Here is a 6,194-nt window from a genome sequence, read left to right as displayed (position 1 = left end):
AAATCCTCTGCAAATGAGAAAGGGAGTGTTCATAGAGTTCTAGTGACGGTGACACACAGTATCAGTATTCACTGTATTGGGTTTTTATGGTGATGAAGTATTGTAGTACAGTTGAGTGGGAATCACCTCCCAGACCTTGAGCTACACACACCAACGACTACAGTGACAGTATGTTCTCATTTATGAGTCATACTTTGAAATATTGAAATATTAATATTTAATACAACAAAGGCTGCTGTGGAGTTGCTGTGCATCTGCAGTGAAGAGATCTTAAGGATGTAAATGTGGCTCCACGTGGGTGAGGCTACACAGTTGAAGTGGACTTAATGGGTAAAGACTGCCCTCTCAGGGTTTACTACATCAATTGCATCTGACATGATGTTCAACTCAGCTGCCTGCATGAGCATTAGGGTAATGACCATAATGTGTGCTTCAAAACTGAATGTGATTCAGAGGTAATTGTTGTATTCCATACACACAGTTACAGGTTGTATCACACATTATTGTGCTTTTATGAGCATTTAAAGGGACACTTTAAGAGTTTTCTTATTGTGGTAAATGAAGGCTCCAGGCATAAAGTACATCCTGGGGCCTCATTTATAAAGCTTATAATGCAAAGTGTGGGATTTATAACAAACATGACTGTGAAGAGACGCAGTCCGTCACTGAACTCTGACCCATGCGTATGCACATAAGCGGGGGAGAGGTGAAAACTGTGGCAATTAAATTAAATTATTACTGCTCACAACAATATTTTGTTTGCACACATGGATGAGACATATTTTTAAACAAATAAATAAATCCCTGCGAGACTGATGTTCTCGGAAACACACCCCTAAATCAAAATGAATAAGACATGTGTTGTTGCAAGATAACATTTTAAATAAACGCTGTAATTATTAAATAATTGTTTGTGGGATGAGACATATTCTCAGGGACAAACAGGAGGATAGATTATGTCTTGCATGGACTAAGACTCATGTGACTCAAACTATCTGAGTGCGTGAATCTTCCATGCGTTCACAGCATCTGCCACGTTGTGTCGCACACACACCTTGTTTGTCATGCGTGATGACGACAATTTCTGATTATGTCATCTTCCCTCTGCATCTGCCCTGACTTCGAGATCATGAATGAACATCAATCTGGGGCATTTTTCTGACTATTTAAGGTCAAATAAGGGCGTTGCTCAAAGCTTGCCAGTTGATTTATCAGGGAAACTGTTGTGGCACATGCATGGTTTTATAAACCAAAATATTTATATTCCACTTTTCAGGAGAACCTATGCACAGTATTATAAATGACACACACACACACTTCATGCATAAAGGCCCTTGTTCCAACCGAGTCACAAACTCAATCTTTTTGCTGCGAGGCAACAGAAATTTACCACTACACTCACTCACCACCTCTCCCACAACATGTAGAGAAGTTTTGATGCTATTCATATTAGAGCTGAAACGATTAATCGATTACTAAATTAATCGACTAGCTATTTTGATAATCGATGAATCGTTTTGAAGCTTCATTTAATTGTTTAAGCTTCTTAAATATGAATATTTTCTTAATTTCTCTGCTCTGGATAATAAAGAAATCATTAAAAGTCAATCATTTTGGTTTGAGGACAAAACAAGACATTTGAGAACATCATCATTTCCAGGTTTGACAAACACCGATCAACATTTTAAGGTCTTCTGATATTTTATGGACCAAACGATTCATCGAGAAAATAATCGTTAGCTGCAGCTCTAATTCCTATTAAACTGGGATGAATATACAGTTTGTTCATATACTGTAGGTCTTATGAGCGTAAACATGCAGCAGCATCTTAGACATAAGCATGTCATGCTTTCCCATCATCACTTTTAACAGCTGTTTCCAAATAAGCCTTGGTTATGTTGTTTTCATCTTCAGTGCTAATGTGACAGGTCTTCTGCATGACCTCTCTGTGCATCCATGTGCAGACGACTGCACACAACGTTTCTGCGCTGACCTCAAGTGCACTGTTCAAGAACGCCGTCCTCGCCGTTTTTGGTTTCACCCTTAAATCAGATTTTCTAACGCTTGCATGAAAGAATGATGCAGCAGTGGATCAGCAAACACGTCACGTCTCAGCTGGAAATATTTTTTATTTTTATCAACAGCTATAACTTCTAACTTCACTCTCTTCAAACTTGGTGAGGTCACTGTGGACAAGTTGAGGATCTAAAGTTGCTGAAAGTTTTTTTAAATGTTGCACGGCGTACGAGATAGGGGGCGCCAAAGTTAATTCAGATTTTTCACAACAGACAACATAACTCCAAAAACGGTACATTTTGAAAATAGCGCCTCCTGGTGGAAGCAGAAAATAATAAAAAAACAAACTGTTGGTACAATCTGAACCAAACTTGCTCGGATTGATGATGGTCCGGCCCTAAAGACGAAAACTGCGCCCCCTGGTGACGGCAGACAGAATTACACTTACAGTTGTAGATGCTGCTCTAACAGGGATCATTATATCCACCTGAAACTTGATATGAGAGACCTCAGACCCGCCCTGAACATGTCCGTAAAAGATGACCTCCCCACAGGATGTACAAGCCCAAAACAGGAAGTAGAGTCTAACATTGTCCAATCTGCACGAAACTTGGAACCCAGAACACGTTTACGGACACGCCTTCCACCCAACAGGAAGCCGGCCATTTTAAACAGAAAGTACCCTCTAACATTGCGCAGGGACGCCGCTGAAAATAATTAGCACTGAAAATAACTAGGACCGCAAGCAGAGAATGAACGGGAGATGAGCTAGAGGAGCGCATGGCGACGTGGGCACACGGAGACTTGCAAGCCCTCAAGCTCGAACCCGTTCAGAACCACTTGCTGTACTAGTTTAAGTTTCTCTGTTCCATATAACACAAATCATTAAAACCAATTCATTTTGTGGACAAAACAAGACATGAGAATGTAACTTCCAGGTTTGAGAAACAATCAACATTTTTCAACATTTTCTGGTCCAAGGAACTGAAAAAAAATTATTCACTGGTTAATTGATTAGAAGAGAAAAAAAATAAAAAAATCCAATCAGCCCCCTTCTCCACAAAAGCATCATCACAACCAAAATGTCAGTCATCTCTTCTTCCTGTTGAATTCATGATGCCCTGGATGCTGAGACTGGAAGAATCGTCTCCATCTTGGGTCACCAGTGTTTGCCACTGAATTCTTTGTCACAAGTCTGATCTTTACTTTGAGAAACATCTTGTACATCTGTGCCTCACACTTTGATGTTTTATTTAACTGCTGCATATTTTCCTGCACTAATGTGTGGAGCGTTATCTGGCTGTGATTCATCACATCACCTATCTGAGACTGAGACAGTCAGAAATATCAGCATTGCTGGTGCTAATGGTTCAAATTAGAGCTGAAACAATTAATCCTCTGGTGGAAGATAAAGCGGTAGATTTATCTTGAATGAATTGACAACTATTTTGATAATCGATTTGAAGTTTTTTTTCATGATTAAAACAAGATTTGATTGTTTAAGCTTCTTAAATGTGAATATTTTCTTAACTTCTTTGCTCTGGATAACAAAGAAATCATTAAAATTGAACCATTGGTTTGTGGACAAAACAAGACATTTGAGAACATTCCAGGTTTGACAAACACCAATCAATATTTTTAAGGTTTTCTGATATTTTATGGACCAAACGATTATCGAGAAAATAATCAACAGATTAATCGGTTATGAAAATAATCGTTATTTGCAGCTCTAGTTCAACTAACTATTTGAATAGAACTTTTCAAAACTCTACAAAGTGCTTTCCATAGTAGACAAATAAAACCTTTAAGTGTAAAATGGTAAAGACAGAATTAAAAGATAAAATGAAAATAAATAAAATAAAATAGTAAAAATACATCTGTAGTTAAAAGAAAGCAAAGTAGTGTAATGTTCAGTGGCATATTTTTATGCATTAGCCATATTTAGTGTTAGTGGCTAGAAGTAAAGAAGTTGTGAGATGGGGGCAAGTAGCAGCATCACCATTATTACATTCCCTTTAAAACCTTGTACAGATCCATATAGAGTTTGAGTTTTCCAGTTAAAATCAACCGAACACTTGGAGCAGTGTCAAGCAGGCGCCAAGTCTACAGTAACAGATCAGTGCAATTCATTTTAAAAGAATTCCACGTCTTTAAGTTCAAAGCACTAACTTGTCAAAATAACACTCATCACAGAATCACTAAAAAAAATACAAGTCAACCATAAAGTTAAGAACAAAAGTTTTACTTCATATAAAGAAGGCAATAAATACAAGTTTTCAATGATTGTGGGTCAGTGGGGACGGGGGGGGGTTAAAGTCCATTTAAAAAAAATAATAAAAAAAAAATCTTGGTGACCATGTCCTGTTGGGCAGAGTGACGTAGCAGCCATTGAGGCATGTGTACAGTTTGGCAAGGTCCAACATCTAACAAAAAAATAAAATAAATAAGAGTCAGCACACTTTAGTATTAAGTAAATATGGATTCAACATATCGAGTACCATATGAAAGAACATACCTGAAGACATCATGTGGAAAAGAGGGTTCATCTTGGGCCAAGTCCTCGTCGTAGAAGGGCCATTTCATCTTGGGCTAGGTCATCACCAGGTCGTGGTGTCCAACATGGAGTCCTCTGATCCAGCGTTCATCTCTTCAAAACAAGGAAGAATTTGATAAGTCACAAGAAGAAAAAACAAACAAAAAAAAACGAAACATGAGAAACCTTCAGGTAGCTCACCTGGTCAAGTGTGACAGGTCCTCACCGATGGATGCCCTCCCTAACTTAAACCTGCCTTTCCTGTCCTACACTGACAGTTACAAGCATCTTCACCAGTCATTTGGGATGATGCTAACCCCAATGTCTTGGTTGGCCGCATGAAAAACTGTAAATCTCACAGTTGCCCAGACAAACGTTCCTTCTGATTCCGTAGCCTCGCCACAAAAAGGTCCTCTGCTGAAACCCTCATTTTGCTAAGCATGAAATCAATTCCACTTTCCTGTCCTCAAATCTCCTTTTCTCTCCCTGCAGCCTTTCAACAACCATTGCTGTTGTAACATCTGCGAGAGGCAGCAGTTTCACAATTCAGAGCTTCTCGTGTGTTTGGCAAGACGTGGCACCAGAGTATTGACAAAGCAGACGCCTGAAAATGCTCGACCTCAATTTAAACAAATGCTTCATCATCTATGTGTGATGTGACTTACACTACAAACATGTCCATTCCAATGCTTTGTTTCGGAGGAAGATAAATGCATATCATGACGAGCCGAGTCACAAAATCAGATGGATCCTTGTCTGATTTTGGAAACTGCACAGTCATGGTATGCCACTCAGTCAGGACCCGTGGCCAGATTTCCTCACACACAGAGAAGAAGGGGAAGGACGAAATGCCTTACCATGTTATGAGTCGACTGTACCTTGTTCTCTGCTGTGTGAAGAAGACCCAGCTCATAAAATCTTGACTGATTTAAAAAGTGAGCAATTAAATAACTCACACATCGATGCTGTTGGGTCATGCAGAGATCTTGCGATCTTTTGCATGTTTCCCAAACATTTAGAGGTCACATTACTGACCCCAACAAAGTCAAATTCAATGATTGTCTGTCCTAAACTGATGAAGCATTTGGGTAAATGAGATCAAGCATTTAAAAGGTGTTTACATTGTTAGTAGTCTAATGACACTTCTTACCCAAACACATGAAGACGCAGTGAATCAGGATACGGCTACCTTTAGCAGATGCAACAGCAGCAGTGGGTGGTGGAAGTCTGCAGGGAGAAAAACAAGTGATATGGAGACAAGTTGGAGGAATCATTTCATGCAAAGCTCAACAAGAGTTAAAGCGGAGAGAAACTTTAGGGCAAGTCTACAAAAATCAGAGGAGGAACTTCGCCAACACATCTAAGAGATAGAAGTTTCTCATGCAACCAACCAAGACATTGGGATTAAGCATCTTCCTAAAGACTCTACAAGCTGCCTAAATTGTGAAACTTGAAAGTCATGGGTAATAACGGACTACAGACACTTGTTCGCTGAAATAGCTAATGTATAGTGAGGTGTTAATCCTATGCTCTATCAAAAATCCCACATTTGGGCAAGCCATAAAGTCCTATCATTTCAACCAGCTGCCAGCTTTGCAAATAAGAGGCAAAAGATCACTTGTGTTTACACGTTTACATGATCACT

The 6,194-nt window shown here is 39.2% G+C and overlaps 1 long non-coding RNA gene across 1 annotated transcript; it reads right to left on the bottom strand.

Annotated features, from left to right (window-relative positions):
- Positions 1-4,410: 4,410 nt before the first annotated feature.
- LOC122781348 lies at positions 4,411-4,765 on the bottom strand. Its single transcript, XR_006361786.1, has 3 exons — positions 4,751-4,765; positions 4,532-4,663; positions 4,411-4,439 (listed from the first exon to the last, which is right to left on the bottom strand). It is a non-coding gene; the product is annotated as an uncharacterized LOC122781348 (long non-coding RNA).
- Positions 4,766-6,194: the final 1,429 nt, after the last annotated feature.

The sequence above is a fragment of the Solea senegalensis genome, linkage group LG14, assembly GCF_019176455.1.
Source record: "Solea senegalensis isolate Sse05_10M linkage group LG14, IFAPA_SoseM_1, whole genome shotgun sequence".
Classification (NCBI taxonomy): Eukaryota; Metazoa; Chordata; class Actinopteri; order Pleuronectiformes; family Soleidae; genus Solea; species Solea senegalensis.
This window is presented reverse-complemented; position numbering and strand designations above follow the sequence as displayed.